Below are 19,648 nucleotides of genomic sequence, written 5' to 3' on the forward strand. Positions count from 1 at the left end.
TTTTCCAAATTCGGTAAATGCATGGGGGCCAGATGCAAGCATACAGAAAACTGCTGGACATAATTCATCACTATGGAACCACAGATCAAAAGCACATTGAACTACCACCTCACACCTATTAGGACAGCTACTCTTAAAAAAAAAAAAAAAAAAGTGGGCCAGGCACAGTGGCTCATGCCTGTTATCCCAGCACTTTGGGCGGCTGAAGCGGGCAGATCACAAGGTCAGGAGTTCAAAACCAGCCTGACCAATATGGTGAAACCCTGTCTCTACTAAAAATACAAAAAAACTAGCCAGATGTGGTGGTGCACACCTGTTGTCCCAGCTACTCGGGAGGCTGAGGCAGGAGAATCGCTTGAACCCAGGAGGTGGAGGTTGCAATGAGCCAAGATTGCATCACTGCACTCCAGTCTGGGCAATAGAGGGAGACTGTCTCTCAAAAAAAGAAAAAAATAATAGTGCTGATGAAGATGTGAAAGAATTGGAAACTTTGAGCACTTTTGCCCATAATATAAACTGGTACAGGTACTATAAAAACAGTTCTTCAAAACATTAAAAATTGAAGAACAAAATGATGCAGCAATTCTACTTCTGGTTATACATGCAACATAATTGAAAATAAGATCTCAAAGTGATATTTACACACCAGTGTTCACAGCAGCAATATTCACAGTAACCAAAATATAAAATCCACCCAAGATCTATCGATGTAAGAATGAATAAAATATGATATACACATACAATGGAATATTATTCAGCCTTAAAAGAGGACATTCTAACACATTTGACAACATAGATGAAACTTGGGGACACTATTCTAAGGGAGGTAAGCCAGTTGCAGAAAGAAAAATAGCGTGTGAGTCCACACATATGAGGCATCTGCAGTAGTTCTTGAGATTACTTGCAACAATAATGTGAATATACTAAACACTACTGAACTCTAGACTTTAGAATGACTAAGAAGATACATTTTATGTTAAGTGTATTTTACCACATTTTTTTTTTTTTAAAGAAACAAGTTTCTGGGAAGCTGAGCATGTTGAATAAAACCAATTCTGTTGATCTTAGCGTTTAAAATCCTGGATGGGATATGAAGTATATCTCAGGACATTTTGGGTATTAATACTCTGCTCCCTGTATACACAGTGTATTCCTGAAAGGTTGGTATTTTTTTAAAGTAAATTATAGTCATTTATAAGCACACATTTTCATGTGAAATTTTGTATATACACAATATTGTGTGGGTTCTTTTTATGACCTTTACAAAATATTACTATAATGTGTAACATTGTAATTTTATATTCCAAGGCTCAAATTTTGAAAATGTTCATATAATGTGTAGATTTGTCCTTTATATGGGAAAGTGTTCCATTAAAATGCTGAGTTTTATATGAACATTAGCTGTTACCATACCTTTATCTTTTAAAAATCTAACAGATAGTAAATCCAAATACATTTATATTATTTTCTATTATATACCATTGAGATAATCTATTTAGATGTTAGAAAAAAATTGTTACTGATTAGGATTTTGAGTACAGATAATTTTTTGCGCTGGAAGATGAAATGCTTCCATTGCTGCTGGTCCATTATTTTTCATTTATGAAACTATATATGCTCTCAGAAATCTTATAAAAATAACACAAAATAAAATATTGAAATATTTATAAATTTAATAAATAATTCTGATTATGAAAGAATCATAAAAATAAAGAGTCCTCCTGGCAAATTATTCACATTTGTAAGTTCATGCATGTGGTGTGTGACTATTTTAGACAATCTACATAAATATAATTCAAGCTTTGGAGGTCTATTTCTACTTTACACCTCACCATAACAAAGTGGTAAGAAAATCAATAAAATAAGAAACTGGTTTCTCTAATCTGAAGTAGGTTTTATTTTTTATTTTTTATTTTTTGCCAAATATCCCACAGTAAGATAATTAGACCTAAACTGAAAATGTTGCAGGTCATGTTTTCACAAAATGTGACATTTCATGTCATTGTTATGAAAACAGTGGCACCAAATTCAATCTGCACCAATCATATTTTTATTTTAATATTTTAAGCAACACGGTTCTAATCCATCTAAATGAGTATATTTAATTTAGTAAGTTATAAAATATTTCTTAGTCATTAAAACACACAAAATATTTTTTCTGCTAAGTCTTACTAGAACTTATAGTATCTAACCTCTTTAAAATATATATAACTTTGATTTCTGTTTCTCTTAGCTTCAAGTAACTTTATAGTACTTTTTTCTTCCTAGCTAATTCTACTGTTCTTGGAAATAATAGAAAAAGAAGAATTTACCTTTGGAGTGAAAGAGTGCTGAAGCAGGACTGGTAGTCTGGTTAGGGAACATTTTACAAAATCTAGTTTAAAAAATCTAAAGAGTCTGAAGCATTGTCAGCTAGTTATCACATGTGGTACCTATGCAAATTTCCTTGAGCAGATGTTAGAAAATTCGTGAAATTCTATTCAATATGATCATTCAGAAGTTCAGTCTGGTCTTCGTAAATATAACCCAGCATAAATGATGCATAGAGCTCCTAGCTGTGCTCCTTATGTGCTGCAGTCAGATCCAACACCCCTTGGGACAAGACATCTGGAACTATATGCCATTGTGTTTGACTAATCTTTCTCCTGAATACCAGCTTAAAATTGCCCATTATTCCAAGAAATTCAGAAAATCACAAATACACACAAAGAACTAAAATAAGACATATCTTATATAGTTATATATATATACATGAAATGAAATAATTGCACAGATTTGTATATTTGAGTATGACACTAATTCTCTGTTTTTATTTCCTGCTACAAAGGTAGTCATAAAAAAATACCTATTGCAGAAATCCAATATATGATATATACTAGCAAATGTTTGGACTATGTTGAAAAATCAATAAACCTCATAATTCATTCACTAAATAACCAGATTTTTTACAGGTCTGAATTTTTAATGATTTTTCTTTGAGTTTTGCAAAGCTTTGTCTATCAATCAGAAACATTAACCAAATATATCTTAATGTAGAGATATTTTGGTAGACATTACTTGTGATCGCCAATATTTCTTTTTTCAGCCTGGGCATATAAATGTCTATACTTCTCAGCACTATTTTAGTTAGCAGGGCCATAACTAGCAATACTGATATTCTATTGACAAGAGTTTTGTAAAAATGTTTGTTTTAGTGCAATACTGTGACAAAATGAAGTGGCCGTGTTGTCTGAGGTGAATACCTGAAGTTTGACCAAGGAAATTGTGGACACAGACATGCAAGGAATGAGCCAAAGTATAATAGGTGAGTGTCCAGAAGTTTAACAGTCGAAAGAAAGAGGAAAGCTCCCTTGTGCAGAAGAAGGGTACTGGTTCCTGCATTTGTGGCGAGATGCCAATGGTTTTATAGATGAGCTTGAGGAGGTAGTGTCTGATTTACATAAGATACAAAAGATTGGTTGGACCAGGTGTGTCATTTACGTAGTGCTCAAGAAGCTGGCCATCCCACCATAATCTTTTACTATGTAGATGTGTTTTTTACCTGGCAGATGCCATGTTGTCTGTTCCCTTATTGCACACGTGGAGACAAAGAAAAGCGAAGATGGAGCTTCCATATTGGATGTGCCTGGCTGCTAGGTAGCCCTTTTCTATTGGCACAGCTCCCAGCATTCACCTGTGCAAGCTTCCAGATTGCTTATTTATGTCTGCAGCTTGATTTTTTAGGCTGGTTTTTGTTAGAAAAGCAATGATTTGGGAGCTGCTTTTTCTTAAAAGGGAAACCTTGCCAAAGACTCTCTTACCCTCACTAACTGCCTAAACAATTTCTTTTTAGCTCCTGTATCAAAAATATATAGTATTTTTACTTTTGGATAAATTTGCAAGTATCATATATGTCTACTGAACCTAAAGCTTTTGGGATAAATGTTGGAAAACACATTTTATAGGCCATGTTGGTTACTATTGGCTGCATTCGACGAAATATCATAAGCAAGAGATAAGCTTGGGGGCTAAGAGGAAGGCCAATTTTCACACAGAAATGAGAGAGTAAAGATAGGCTAAACATGTAGAGACTTGTTGCATTAGAATACCTGACTGGTTTGAATCCCCAGAAGGTAAAAAATGAAGTATAAGAACTTAAGTAACATTTGAATAAAAAACCTTTAGTATAATATAGTGCTCGAATGCAATAATTAGTCCAAGAGCTGGAGCCATTAAAATTGCTTGGCCAGGTGTGGTGGCTCACACCTATAATCTCAGCACTTTGGGAGGCTGAGGCAGATGGATCACCTGAGGTCAGGAGTTCGAGACTAGCCTGGCCAAAATGGTGAAATCGCGTCTCTACTAAAAATACAAAAAAGTTAGCCAGGCATGGTGGCAGTTGCCTGTAACCCCAGCTACTCAGGAGGCTGAGGCAGGAGAATCACTTGAACCTGGGAGGCGGACGTTGCAGTGAGTCGAGGTCGTGCTATTGCACTCCAGCCTGGGCAACAAGAGTGAAACTCCATTTCAAAAAAAAAAAAGAAGAAGAAGAAGGAGGAGGAAGAGAAGGGGCGGAGAGGAAGAGGAAGAAGAAGAAGAAGGAGGAGGAGGAGGAGAAGGAGAAGAAGAAAATTGCTTGATGAATGAAAGTGCTTATGGGAAAGTTTGGGTCACAGGTATTGTATTAGTTTCCTAGGACTGCTGTAACAAAATACCACAAACTTACAACAACGAAAATTTATTCCTTCACTGTTCTAGAGGCTAGAAGGTGCTAAGAACGTTGGTTTCTGCTGGAGTCTCTGAAGGGAGAATCTGTTGCATAACTCTCTCCTAGCCCTAGTGATTGACAGCAATCCTTGGCAAGTAGACACATTGCTAATTTCTGCCTCCATTTTCACATAGCATTATTGTTTGTCTCTGCATGTCTTTGTCTCTTATAGAAACACCAGAGATTAAATTTGGGGTCAGTCTTAAATCTTAAAACAACTTCTTAACTTACATCTTATTTTTATTTGCAATGTCCCTATTCCCAAATAGGGTCACATACCTGAGATTGGGAAATAAACATACCTTTTTGGAGTACATGTTTCAACCTATGACAGGTCTAGTCATCTAATTGAAGCCCAGCAGGCTCCAAGTAACTGCCATAAGTTGAGAAAAAGGAACATGGGTTAGAAAGATAAGTAAATTAAGCTGGTAAATAATGTCATATAAAGAGTTTGAGTGTTGTTATTGTTCATGGGGCCAATGAGAAGCAAACAAATTAGAAGCCAATCCCGTTTTGTTTATTCATTTTGTTTTATTTTTTGAGACAAATGTTGTGGTATGTTTAATGGAAATATGTTTTACCCATCAGTATTTCCCTGGAAAATATAAGCTATGAAATCTTATTATACTTAATTATTTTGTCCTTCAGTGTTCCTGCTTTTAAAGTGTAAACAGTAATGATACACATTTCAAATTTCAGAGCACTAAAAAATCTAAAGATGTGGCTAGGCACAGTGGCTTATGCCTGTAATCACAGCACTTTGGGAGGCTGAGGCGGATGGATCACCTCAGGTCAGGAGTTCAAGACCAGCCTGGTCAAAATTGTGAAACCCCATCTCTACTAAAAATACAAAAATTAACTGGGCCTGGTAGCAGGCGCCTGTAATCCCGGCTACTCAGGGGGCTGAGGCAGGAGAATTGCTTGAACCTGGGAGGTAGATGTTGCAATGAGCCAAGATCACACCACTGCACTCCAGCCTGGGCAACAGAGCGAGACTCCATCTCAAAAAAATAAATAAAATAAGAAACAACAAAAAAACTTAAAACATGTGAAGGAAGCCTTAGGATAATGCCTGACAAATAGTAACGTTTTGATAAATGTTGGCCATTCTTGCCATAGTATAAGTTATACCTATACCTATGTCTACACGTTTAAAATTAAAGATGGGATAAATTGTGCAACAAACATACTTGACATCTCAGAGGCTTATCATACTAAAGCTGCTTTCTCACAAAAAAATGTCTGCTTCATGTCAATCAGCACTGTAAGGTCACATCTGTGGTATGTATTGGGACTATGCTATCCTTGGGAGCTGCACTCTTTTCTCAGTCAACCTGCAATCTTGGGTGTCTAAATCTCAAACACTAAAAAGGCCTGTGTTTTTTATGGCAATACATATGTATTATTTAGTTACTGCTCTGTAAGAAACCCACTGATTTCTATGTGTTAAAATAATAATGGTCTTACTCAGGATTCTGTAGGTTGGTAGTTTAATGAAGGATTAGTTGGAGATCATTGTTCTAGTGTTGGCTGATTTCAGGTAAGTGTCTTCTTGCGTCAACAGTCTGTTGGATGGGTTGACTTGAGACCAACTGATGTAGGCTGGTATTAGCTGCAATTCTTCAGCTCTGCTCCATAAGGCTCTATGATGTTTACCTAAGTTTTTTTTTATGCCAAAGACAGAGTTCCACCACGTTTCTGTTAGCCAAACAATACTCACTGTATAGGGAAGTAGACATCACCACTTGATAGGAAAAAACTAGAAAGCCGCAGTGTAAAAACTTACCACAGAATCTAACTAGGAACAAATATAGACCTCTCTTGAGACAAAAATAAATGGGGAGAAATTAGGACTTCCAACCTAGTTAATAGAATTTCCCGAACTAAGACCTTTTAGAATAAAAAATCATATTTATTTAAAGTCTTTTTTACATCTGGCCCTAATGTTTATACAAAATTCTTGTTCTTAAATACAGTATCATTTTTGTATTTAACAATATCACCAAAGTGGCATTTGATGGCATTTTTAAATACTAAATATACTTTAACAAATTAACACCAAATAAAGGCTTAAAAACAACAAAAATTTATTCATCTTACACTTCTGTAGGTCATAACTCCTAAAATCTAGGTATTGGCAGTGTTGTGTTCCTTCTGGATGCTTTAGGGAACATTCTGCTTTGGCTTTTCCAGAAGAGGCCACCTACATTCCTTGGCTTATGGCCTTTCATCTCTGACCTCTATTTCTTTCATCACATCTCTTTCTCTGACTCTGAACCATCTGACTACCTCTTTTAAGAACTTTGTGATTACACTGGGGCATCCAGATAATCCAGGATAAACTTCACATCTCAAGGTCTTAATTTAATCACATTCACAATGTCTCTTTAGCCCTGTAATGGAACATGTACCCAGGTTTCAGAGATTCATATGTGAACATAAGTGCAGGATTAGAATTCTGCCTACTAAAAATATCGCATTATAGAATTGAGCTTTTAGAAGAGCAGCCTGTGGTGTAGATGTTTCTAAGTATCTATGTTTATGGTACATAATACTGCTGCTGTTTTGGGTTATGGTATCTTTCTATACACATAGAAATTGAAAGAAGCCCCATATAGGAATTTATTTTTAATGGTAACATTCATCATTGGCCTTCACCTTAAACATTCTCGGTTATTTTTCTGGAAATGACAATTTTAACCATGTTAATATTCAAAATAAAAATGATGGATAGTAAAAACTCTAACAATGTAATATGAAGATCAAAATAAGAAATTTAAAATATTTAATGTGACATTTTCTTAACTCCAACTTAAAAGAAAACCCCATTCACAGAAAAAAAAGGTTGCTTAGTTGCAGTATCCTTCAAAAGTGCTATTATCATTTAAATAAAACTCCTAGAAATGTGTCCTTTAAATTTGCCTTTGCTCTTCCAGTCTTGATTATAAAACATAAGGTTGTGCAACCAATAACTTCTGGAGTTAAGGAGATTTATTTTTTATAACTTTTGATAACTTTTCCTTCATGTAAAACCTCTGAGGCATTTAGGAATAAAACATGAAATTTCAATAAGTCCCTTTCATATAAGCATTGTATGCTTCATACTACTTTATTAGACAATAATACTGGATTTTGGTAGCTTTTGTTTCTCTCATTCTTGTCAGACTAATAGTTATCAATATTACAGTGTGATTAATCTAAGACAAAACTGAACTAAATTGTTTGTGATGTGTTAGTAAGAGTTATGCCAAAACTTGAACTCAGCAAGCTAAAAAAGATTTACCTATTTGGTGGTAGGAAAGAAAATCAAAGCTTTTCCTTCTTTGGTATTACAACTCAAAACTATGTTTTACATAAAGCAACATCTGAAAGCACAAAGGCAAATAACATTGTTATGTGATATGGTTAGGATTTGTATCCCTGCCCAAATCTCATATAGAATTGTTACCCCCAGTGTTTGAGGAGGGGCCTGGTGGGAGGTGATTGTATCATGGGGGCAGATTTTCCCCTTGCTGTTCTCATGATAGTGAGTGAGTTCTCATGATACTGAGTGAGTTCTCATGATATCTGTTTGTTTAAAACTGTGTAGCACCTCCCCCTTCACCTCTTCCTCCTGCTCCAGCCATGTAGGATGTGCCTGCTTCCCCTTTGCCTTCTACCATGATTGTAAGTTTCCTGAGTCCTTCCCAACCATGCTTGCAGTAAAGCCCGCATAACCATAATCCAATTAAACCTATTTCCTTTATAAATTACCCAGTCTCAGGTAGTTTTTTATAGCAATTTGAAAATGGACTAATATAGAAAATTGGTACAGAGGAGTGGAGCATGCTATATAAAGATACCTGAAAATGTGGAAGCGACTTTGGTATTAGATGATCGGCAGAGGTTGGAACAGTTTGGAGGCATCAGAAGAAGACAGGAAGATGAGGGAAAGTTTGGAACGTCCTAGAGATTTTTTAAACTGTTGTAACCAAGATGCTGATAGTAATATGAATAATGAAGTCCAGGCTTGAGGCAGTCTTAGTTGGAAATGAGGAACTTATTTGGAATGAGAGGAAAGGTAACTTTTGTTATGCCTTAGCAAAGAAGTTGAAGGCATTGTGGCCCTGCCCTAGGGATCTGTGGAACTTTGATTTTGAAAGAGATGATTTAGGGTATCTGGCAGAAGAAATTGTTAAGCAGAAAAGAGTTCAAGATATGTCCTGGCTGCTTCTTACAGTGTATGCTCCTATGCCTGAGCAAAGAGATGATCTGAAACTGAAATGTATATTTAGAAGGGAAACAGAAGATAAAAGTTTGGAAAATTTGCAGCCTGACCATGTGTTAGAAAATAAAAACCCACTTTCTGGAGAGGAATTCTAGCTGGTTGCAGAAATTTGCAAAAGTAAAGAGGAGCCCCATATGTTAATAGCCAAGACAATGGGGAAAATGCCTTGAAGGCATTTCAGAGACCTTCAGCGTAGCCCCTCCCATCACAAACCTGGAGGCCTAGGAGGGAAGAATGGTTTCAAGGGCTGGGCCCAGGGCCCTGCTGCCCTGTGCAACCTAGGGACACTACTCCCTGCATGCCAGCCACTCCAGCTTCAGCCTTGGATAAAAGGGCCCCAGATATATTTCAGACTGCTGCTCCAGAGTGTGAAAGCCCTAAGCCTTGGCAACTTCTATTTGATATTAAGCCTGTGTGTGCACAGAGGGCAAGAGTTGAGCCTTGGAAGCCTCCACCTAGATTTCAGAGGATGTATGGGAATGCCTAGATGTCCAGGCAGAAGTCTGCTGAAGGAGTGGAGCCCTCATGGGGAACCTCAACTGGGACAGTGCAGAGGGGATATGTGGGGTGTGAGTCCCCACACAGAATCCCCACTGGGGCATCATCTGTTGGATCTGTGAGAAGAGAGCCACCATCCTCCAGATCCTGGAATGGTAGATCCATTGAAAGCTTGCATTGTGCACCTGGAAAAGCCACATACACTGAATGCAAGCCCATGAAAATAGCTGAAGGGGCTGTACCCTGCAGAGCCACAGGGATAGAGATACACAAAGCCTTGAGAGCCCACTGCTTACATCATTGAGGCCTGAATGTAAGACATGGATTCAAAGGAGATTACTTTGGAGCTTCAAGGTTTAATGACTGCCCTGCTGGGTTTCAGACTTGCATGGGGCTTGTAGCCTCTTTGTTTTGGCAGATTTCTCCCTTTGGAAATGGGTGTATTTACCCAATGCCTGTACCCCCATTGTGTCTTGGAAGTAACTAACTTGTTTTTGATGTTATTGATGTTACAGGCTCCTAGGCAGAACGGACTTGCCATGTCTCAGATGAGACTTTGGACTGTGGGATTTTGAGTTAATGCCGAAATGAGTTAAAATTTGGGGGACTGTTTAGAAGGGAAGATTGTATTTTGCAATGTGAGAAAGACATGAGATCTGGGAGGGGCCGGGGCAGAATAATATGGTTTGAATTTGTGTCCCCATGCAAATCTCATGTCAAATTGTAAACCCCAATGTTTAACTTTAGATCATGGGGGTGAATCCCCTGTCACTTTCTTGTGGCAGTGAGTGAGTTCTGAGATACTGTTGTTTAAATGTGTGCTTCTTCCTCCTGCCCCAGCCATGTAGGATGCACCTGCTTCCCCTTCATCTCCCACCATGATTTTAAGTTTTCTGAGTCCTCCCCAGCCATGCTTTCTGTACTGCCTGGAACTGGGTGCCAATTAACTGACCCCTCTTTTTTTTAATAAATTACCCAGTCTCAATTAGCTCTTTATAGCAATGTGAGAACAGACTAATACAGTATGCTTTTTAAATATAAGGATTGTTTTATAAATGTCATTTTATTTTTGTGTATCAAGGACTACTTAAAATAATAGACTAAACATTTTAACCAATGAATAATTTCAGATTATTTCTTGCTGTTCTTTCTCTTGAATGAAGGCAATTAACTCTACTCTGATAGGGCCTATTATTTATCAAGGTATGTAACACACAGGACATTGTTCATTGTCTATATTTCTTTAGATGTCACTTTTCCTGAAAAATAAGTTAGGCATGTGGAAATTTTAGCATACAAACAATATTAAAATATACTACCAAGAAAATCATACTATCTTACCTGTAGTAAGAAAAATATTTTACATATAAAACATTTGATCTGGTAAAATTTAGGTGATTATTTGCATGTAAATGTCCTATTTATCATATGGATGATGGAGAATATGTAAAATATCCTGGGGGCACACTATAGGATACTATAAAGCAGTTTGAAGCAATATATCAGATATATACAGAACAATATGAATAAATATATATGTGTGTGTGTGTGTGTATACTCATATGTGGTACTGAGGAAAAAGCAAATAATGGAATAAGATATATAAAATAGTTTACATGAAAATTAATTTGTAAACATACAAAAGAGTATTAAATTTATTGTTAAAATATATAAAATAAATGAACATATATCAAACCTCTAGGAATAGTGGTCTTTAGGTTGTAGGGAATTGGGAATAAAAATAAACAAACTAAAATAAAAAGACAATAAACAGTAAATAAATGAATATAAATAAATGACTAAAACAACAGAAGTGTCTTGCATAGACCAGTGCAGATTAAACACAATTTGTCCACTTAAATTCCATCCATGGCTCTTAGTCAAATATTGGTGCAATAATAATATGTGACTAACAATTTATAAAATCTCAATGGCTTACAAAAGTAAACAATCATTTGGCCTGTGGTTTTGCAGGTGAGATAGAGCAGCTTAATTTCAAGCTATTGTTAAACTTCAGGTGTCTTCCCATTCTCTGTCGTCCAAAAATGACCCAAGGTGTGGTTTTTTAATAGCAAATAATAGAAGCACAAGTGTGCAGACAAAATCTCCAAGCAAATTTAAAGGCTTTGTTCTCATTTATTCACTACTATTTGATTTGTCAAATCATGTCACATGGCCTAGCTCAATGTGTCAGCCTGAGTCTGTCAGTGATGTATATTTCACATCTACTGGGGCAGTGTTATGTTACATGGTGAAGATTATATGTACGATATATATAGCACACACATACACATACATATATGTGTGTTGCTGTTTCCCAGAAACAGTGTATATGTGTATTACTGTTTCTCAGAGTTGAGGAGTGGAAAACTGAGAACAATAATTTTATTTTTCACAGGATGCATATACCCTGATACCACAATTGAAAACAAACACATTTATACAAAGTTATAAAAAAGGAAGAAATAATAATATTCAAAGATTTTCAAAAATAAATAAGACAAAATACACTTTTAAATGGGGCTTCTTCTGTTTGAAGCCCTTTTCTGATGTGTGTTTACTCATGGTAAAGGCAATTGCCTCTTTCATTTGATCATTTTTCTTTCTCTTTAAGCAAGCACTGTAGTTTCTCTCTTTTAAATTATTTTTTCAGGTTACACACATCACCAAAAGGGCTTTCCAAATTATGGACCTCTTTCTTGTGTCATAATCTGAGACTTCCCATCCTTCAGTGCCTCTGTATGTCATTTATAAGGAATAACAGCAAAATCTATAAAAAAGGCACAAGGGCTCACATAATGTGTTAATTAGTGTGTATTAGTGTGTGTGTGTTTAAAAAAGCAAATAAGCAACATATAGTAATAACTGGTTATTCACTCACTTAAAGCAACATATTTGATAACATTGTCCACTATTATACACTTTTTAGAGATCTCCAAGTACTTATGATCTGTCCAGTAATATTGTGATTCTTTAAGGCATTAGAGAATGTACTATAATTGATAGTTTTACCTAATTTCATGTGAAATATTTTATTTCTAGCTTCTTGGGGTTTCTCTGTGAACATTCCTACCCATTTATGGAAAGGCTACTTTCCTAATTTTGCTATGTTTTCCATTATTTCCTTAAAAATACTTTTAGTATTTTTCATTTGAATTATGCTCTTGGTTTTTCTTATAAGTCCTTTAAGGTGGCTTTTTAAAGTTCATAAGTTCTGCACAATATTATTTGACTCCTTATGAATTATATCTTATACAACAAACCTCCACACACAGACACACATGTATTCATATACATTCACAGATGGATATTTTAAAACAGTTAAGATATTTCATTACATAGTCACAACTTGATCTCTGCTTGTCTACTTTCTTTATTCAATCCACTGTTGAAGGGCACTTAAGTTGATTCTGTGACTTTACTGTTATAAATGGTGCTGCCATAACTGTACAAGTGCAGGTTTCTTTTTGATAAAATGATTTTTTTTCCTTTCATAGATACACAGGATTCAAATTGCCATGTTGAATGATAATTCTATTTTTAGTTCTTTGAGAAATGTCCATACAGTTCTCCAAAGAGATTGTACTAATTTATGTTATGACCAACAGTATATGACTGTTCCCTTTTCTCTGTATCCTCACCAACACTTGTAATTTTTTGACACTTAAATAATAGCTAATATGACTGGCACAAGATGGTATCTTACTGTGGCTTCAATCTGCATTTCTCTGATGATTAGTTATGTTGAGCATTTTTTGTGTGTTTGTTGGCTGCTTGTGTGTCTTACTTTGAGAAATCTCTGTTCATGTCCTTTGTTCAATTTTTAATGAGGTTATTTGTTGTTTCTTGTTGAATTGTTTGAGTTCCTTATAGATTCTGGCTATTCGATCTTGGTTGCATTCATAATCTGCAAATTCTCTCATTCTATAAATTGCTTATTTACTTTATTTATTTATTTTGCTTTGCAGAAACTCTTTAGTTTAAGTCCTATTTGTCCATTTTTATTTTTTGTTATGTTTGCTTTTGAGGTTCTAGTCATAAATTATTTGCCTTGGCCAATATCCAGAACAATTGTTCCTAGATTTTCTTCTATTACAGTTTTAGGTCTTACATGTAAGTCTTTAATATGTCTTGAGTGAATTTTTATGTATGGAGACATAGGGTCCACTTTCATTCTCCTGCATACAGCTAGCCAATTATCCCAGCATCGTTTATTGAATAGGATGTCCTTTTCTCATTGTTTATTTGTGTAAACTTTGTCAAATGTCAGTTGATTGTAGGTATGTGGCTTTATTTCTAGGCTCTATTCTGTTCTATTGACTTTTGTGTCTATTTTTGTACCGGTATCATTCTGTTTTTGTTACTATAACCTTGTGGTATAGTTTGAACTCAGGTAACAGTGATGCCTCCGGCTTTGTTCTATTTTGCTTAGGATTGTTTTGGCTATTTGAGTTCCTTTGTGGTTCCATTTGAACTTTAGAACTTTTTTTTCTAATTCTTTGAAAAATGATGGTGGCATATTGACAGGAATTCTGTTGAATCTCTAGATTACTTTGGGCAGTATGTTTGCTTTAATGAGATTTATTTTCCAGTCTGTGAGCATGGGATATCTTTCTATTTGTTTGTGTCATCTGTGATTTCTTTCATCGGTGTTTTATGGTTCTTCTTGTAGAGGTCTTTTACCTCCTTGGTTATATGTATGCCTAGATTTTTTTTTTGTTTGTGTGTTTGACTATTTTAAATGGGATTGAATTTTTTACTTGTTACCAACTTGAGTGGCAAACAGATAAAAATGCAACTTATTATTGTATGTTAGTTTTGTATTCTGAAACTTCTCTGAAGATTTTTATTAAGTCTCAGAGTCTTTGGAAGAATCTTTAGGGTTTTCTAGGTATGAGATAATGTCATCAGTAAACAGAAATAATGTGACTACATCTTTTCCAATTTGGATGTCTTTTGTTTTCTTTTCTTGCCTGATTGCTCTGGCTAGGACTTCCAGTGCAATGTTAAATAGGAAAGGAGAAAGTGGGCATCTTTGTCTTCTCCCAGTTCTTAGAGGAAATTCTTCCAACTTTCCCCATTTGGTATAATGTTGGTTGTGGATTTGTCATATATGGCTCCTATTATTTTGAGTTATATTTCTTCATTGCCTAGCGTGTTAAGGGATTTCATCATGAAGAAGTGTTGCATTTTATTGAATGTATTTTCTGCATCTACTGATATGATCCTATGGCTTTTGTTTTCAATTCTGTTTATGTGGTGAAAGGCATTTATTGATTTGCATGTGATGAACCAAGCATTTATCACTGGGATAAAACTTATATTATCATGTTGGATTATCTTTTCGATATGTTGTTGGATATGGCTTGCTAGGATTTTGTTAAGGTGTTTTGCATTTCTGTTCATGAGGGATATTTGCCTGTAGGTTTATTTCTTCTTGGATCTTTGTTTGGCTTTGGTATCAGGATAATACTGGTTTTATAGAATTAGGGAGGAATCTCTTCTCAATTTTTTTTGAATAGCTTTTGTAAGATTGGTACCAGCTGTTCTTTGTACATCTGATAAAATTCAGCTGTGAATCCATCTGGCCTGGGCTTATTTTTGTTACTTTTTTTTATATTGCTGATTAAATTTTATTACTCATTTTTGGTCTGTTCAGGATTTCTGTTTCTTCTTGATTCAACCTTGGAATGTTGTAGGTTTCCAGAAGTTGATCCATTATTTCCTCTAGGTTGTATAGATTGTGTGCATAGAGATGTTCGTAAGAGTCTCTGAGGATTTTTTGTATTTCTGTAGTATTAATTGCAATGTCCGCTTTATTATTCCTGGTTGTGCTTATTTGAATCTTCTCTCTCTCTTTCTTGGTTAATGTAGCTAGCGGTCTATCAATTATTTTTACTCTTTCAAAGAACCAACTTTTTATTTCACTGATCCTTTGTATGATTTTTTTTCCCAATTTTATTTAGTTTTGCTTTGATTTTTGTTATTTCTTTTCCTTTGGTAGCTTTGGTTTTGGTTTGTTCCTGTTTTTCTAGTTCCTTGAGGTGCAAGGTTAGGTTGTTAATTTAAAATCTATCTTTTGAATGTAGGCATTTAATGCCATAAATTTTCCTCTTAAAACTGCTTTTGGTGTATCCCAGAGTTTTTGGTATGCTATGGCTGTATTTTCATTTGTTTCCATTTAAAAAACATATTCTGCCTTAATTTTGTTTTTTACTCAAAAGTCATTCAAGAGCAAATTGTTTAGTTTTCACATATTTGTGTGTTTCAAGAGCTCCCCTTTGTATTGATTTTTTACTTTATGACACTTTGGTCCCAGAAGATACTTGATATAAATTTGATTTTTTTGAATGTATTGAAACTTGCTGGAGGGCCAAGCATATGGTCAGTTTTGGAGAATGTTTCATATGCAGATGAGAAAAATGTATATTCTGTGTTTGTTGGTTGGCATTTTCTGTAGACGTGTATTAGGTCTATTTAGTCAAGAGTCCAGTTTATGTCCGTAGTTTATTTGTTGGTTTTCTGCCTTGATGTTATGTCTAGTGCTGTCAGTGGGATGATGAAATCCCTCACTATTATTGTATGGCCACCCATCTATTTTACTAGGTCTAGTAGTGTTTGTTTCCTAAAACTGGATACTCTGAGGTTGGGTGTATATACATTTAAGATAGACAAATCTTGTTGAATTAAAATCTTTATTATTATGTAATGCCCTTCTTTGTATTTTTTTTACTGTTGTTGACTTAAAGTCTGTTGTATATCATATAGTAATAGCAAATCCTGTTTTATATTTTCCATTTGCATGATATTTCTTTTTTCACCCATTTACTTTGAGTTTATGAGTGTTTTTATACATTAAATTGGTCTCTTGCAGAAAGCACATGGTTGAATCTTGCTTCTTATACAGTTTGCCAATTTATATATTTTAAGTGGAATATTTAGGTTATTTACATTCAAGGTTAATACTGAATGTGAGTTTTTGTTCTTGTCATAATGTTGTTAGCTAGTTGTTGTAATCTCAATTGTGTAATTGCCTTAGAGGGTCTATAAACTTTGTATAATACTTATGTGTATTTTTATGGTGTCAGGTATTGTTCTTTTGTTTCCATGCTTAGGACTTCTTTGAGCATTTTCTGTAAGACCAACTTAATAGTGACATATTCCCTTAGCATTTGTTTGTCTGGTAATGAGTTTATTTCTCCTTCATTTATAAAACTTAATTCAGCAGGGTATAAAATTCTTGGTTGTCATTTTTTTTTAATTCAAGAAAGCTAAAAATAAGCCCCCAGTCTCTTCTGGTTTCTAAAGTTTCTGCTGAGTCCACTGTAAGTCTGATGAGATTTCCTTTATAGGTGATTTGACATTTCTCTCTAGAAGATTTTAAGATTTTTTCTTTAGTGTTGATTTTGGGTAATCTGATGACTACATAGCTTGATGATGTTTGTCTTGTATAGTATCTTCCAGGTGTTCTCTGAGTTTCCTATTTCTGGAAGTCTATCTCTCTAAGAAGATCAGGGAAACTTTCTTGAATTAATTCCTCAAATATGTTTTTCAAATGTCTTACTTTTTCTTCTTCTCTCACAGGAATGTCTATATGTCACAGATTTGTTTGCTTTGCATAATCCCATATTTCTTAGAGGATTTGTTCATTTTTAAAAATTATATTTTCTTCTTTTTGTCTGACAAAGCTAAATTTTAAAACCAATGTTCAAGATCTGAAATTCTTTCTTTTACTTATTCTACAATATTATTAAAGATCTCAACTCTATTTTGAAATTCATTTAGTACATTTTTTGTTTTGTATAATTTCTGGATTTTTAAAAGAGAATTATCTATCTCATCTCTTATAATCCTGAATTGGTTTTCTGGCTTCCTTGTGTTGTTCTTCAACTGTCTCTTGGATTTCATAGAGCTTCCTTATTGTATTTTAAACTATTTATCATTTCAGAATTTTCATTTTGGTTAGGATTCATTTGTAGAGACTTAGTGCAATTATTTGAAGGTGACAAACACTGTATCTTTTTGTATGGCTGCTGCTGGCGTTCTTGCACTAATTCCTTCTTATATGAAATAGCTGTCACCCCTCATTTTGTGATTTGCTAGCATTTAGATGAAACTTTTAAATTTTTATTCTGTTTTTCCCTTCATAATATTACCGTGGTGTATGTTGTGTAGAATTATTTGACTTAATTTCTGGGTATTTTCAGGGGGCCAAGGCTCTGTATGCATTCCTTGGTATGGATAGCTACTTTGTGGTGGCTTTCTTGCATGCTGCTTGTTGAAGTGGCATATTGGATTATGAGCCTACACACTCTATTTTGTAGGGCTTGGGGTATGTGTACGGAGGTCTCAGTGAACTTATCTCAAACACTACCACTGTGTTCTTTTGCCAGCAGGTTTTTTTCTATTTGGTCTTGTAGTGAGTCTATAGTCCAGTAAATTGCACTTAAGAGTACGATATGGTTCTTCCACGGGCAGCCCAATCATGAGTGGAGGCAGCAGCCCTGATGGGGGTTGGAGGAGAGTTCATGTGGGGATATGCTGAGGTCTCAGGGGGAGCATTAAGGGGACTAAATCAACATATCTTCCTGGGAAGGCAGGAATGTGGTCCACTTTCCTATCACACCCTGTCACAGGGATCATGACCTTTAGTTCATGTAGACACTGTCCTTTGGCTCCCTGCTACAGTGCAACTGAGATCCATAAAAATTTCCTTCTGGCAGCTACCACTGAAATGGCCTGAGTGCAGCACTACAAAACATGCTGGAAATTCTCTTTCCAAGTGTACCTGTGCCATCCCCCAGCAGGGAAAGTCTGTTGTACCTGCAACAGTGGATAGGGAGAGCAGTAGATGACCCCTAATTCACTTCCATTCCTGGCCACTCGTGCTGACCCTTCAGGGATTAGCACCACACTCATGTTTTCTTTGTCCCAGGAGGTGTTTGGTGGGTCATGCTCCCCACTAGGGACTGCCCACACCAAAGGCTAAACCTCCAGTGATCTTGCAGCTCCCCAGGATCCCGTGAGTACACTGTGGTTGCCAAAATCAGAGTAGGTTCTGGTTATGTTTGTGGGGGATCTGGTGATGTGGAGACACAAGGGTAGGTTTCCCAGGTAGAACAGTTGCACAAAATGAGTGCACAACCACAGTGGCACCCATTAACCTAGTTTGGGTCTGAAGGAAGTGCAAATTCACCTGCATGAACTGGCCACCCAGTGCTCTATCCCCAGGAAGTACCCAAATCACCACCAACAGTGTTGCCTGGGATTGCAAGGCCAGAGGGGATTCCCAACATTTTGGTAGTCAACAGTATGTCTCAGGAGTGAAGGGAGTAATGAAACCTCCTCATCTGCCCTTTCTCTGGGACTCCAGGTTCCTTAGCGGTCAATCTCTGCCAAACTCTTGTACTTTCCTTTTCTACGTCTCAGCTTCTACCCAGAGGCTTTCCAACAGGTGCCAGCCCTCTTTCCTTAGTTTTCTATTCAAATAATGACAGTTCACCTTTCACTTTGTGTTTCTTTCTGAAGAAAATTGACATCTGATGTATCTACTCAGTGATCTTGAAAAAAATTTAAAAATAAAAATAAATTTTAAACTGAATTTTTAAAAACATTTCTTCAATGAAAATATGTCCTTAATCTATTAAAATACTTATTAGATATTTACTAATTAATTCCCAAAATTTCTAAGAGTGTGTCTCATATTTTACTGAAGATTAATCTCATTTAATGATTAACTTAGTATTACACAGAATTTGCATTTTCTTAAACAATTTTATGTAATAAAAAGCCTTTAATTACTTAGCATGGTAAAAATTCCCAAACCACTCAACTGACCAAATCCTCAACAAAGTGTCGTTATCATGATTTTTTCCCACAATTTATTTAGTGCATATAAATCATTTTCATTCTGAGCACCAAATTCTCAGGTTTTAATCCTGATAGGTATAAACAATCTTAAAAACTATGGGGTACAATGATTTATATTATTTATATCAGATACTGTGGCCTTCACTCAAAATAGGGGGAAAACTGACTTAGTTTTTCTGCTATCTCCTTTATGATAAATGATAGGCATTAGATCACAATCTGTTTTCTTTACTTTCAAAAATTCAGTTTTGAATTACTTTCCCTTG

The 19,648-nt window shown here is 35.5% G+C and overlaps 1 long non-coding RNA gene across 2 annotated transcripts in view; it reads left to right on the plus strand.

Moving 5' to 3' along the window:
- The window catches only part of LOC129059358 (uncharacterized), a 77,280-nt gene that overhangs the window by 4,658 nt on the left and 52,974 nt on the right, over nucleotides 1-19,648 (plus strand). The window contains exons 2-3 of one of the 2 annotated variants that reach the window (XR_008525184.2): nucleotides 1,013-1,160; nucleotides 3,195-3,304. This is a non-coding gene — a long non-coding RNA (uncharacterized LOC129059358). The remainder of the gene's footprint in view (nucleotides 1-1,012; nucleotides 1,161-3,194; nucleotides 3,305-19,648) is intronic. The other variant, XR_008525183.1, reaches the window with a different exon arrangement.

This window comes from Pongo abelii, chromosome 4 (assembly GCF_028885655.2).
Source record: "Pongo abelii isolate AG06213 chromosome 4, NHGRI_mPonAbe1-v2.0_pri, whole genome shotgun sequence".
Taxonomy (NCBI): Eukaryota; Metazoa; Chordata; class Mammalia; order Primates; family Hominidae; genus Pongo; species Pongo abelii.